The sequence below is a fragment of the Netta rufina genome, assembly GCF_964035555.1.
Source record: "Netta rufina genome assembly, chromosome: 2".
Lineage (NCBI taxonomy): Eukaryota > Metazoa > Chordata > Aves > Anseriformes > Anatidae > Netta > Netta rufina.
This window is the reverse complement of record NC_140124.1, coordinates 2,802,594-2,803,077: the sequence shown is the minus strand read 5'-3', so window position 1 is coordinate 2,803,077 and position 484 is coordinate 2,802,594.

Here is a 484-nt window from a genome sequence, read left to right as displayed (position 1 = left end):
AAAAATCATCTTAAGGACTTTCCCTCTGTATTAGAGAAAATCCCATCCAATTATAGCATTACTGGAAAGAACCAAACGCTGAGACTTTCAAAGGAGGGGATTTCTCTGTCTTTTCAAGTGAAATTGCTCACACTGCAGACAGGAACACACACACACACACACACACACACACACAAACGCAGACCCCCAAGACACCAGCCTGAGTGCTAGGGTCCTGGCGAGCCGCAAACCGGGGAGGGGGTGGGAGGCAGGGGCAGGATACCAGGCCCTCCTGGGGGGGTCCAGCTAATCTCCCCTCCTTTTGTTCCTGGGGAGAGTTTTAAACATCCCCCAGAGCCTCTGCCCCTCCCACCAGGAAGCACCAGGCAACTTCACCTGGAGGTACAAATTCAGCCACTCTCCCTTTTCCTCTTAGGCAGCAGCTGCTGGCTGGGGAGGATGGAGATAATCCACTTTGTCGTAGGAGCACACTCAGGCAGGCAGG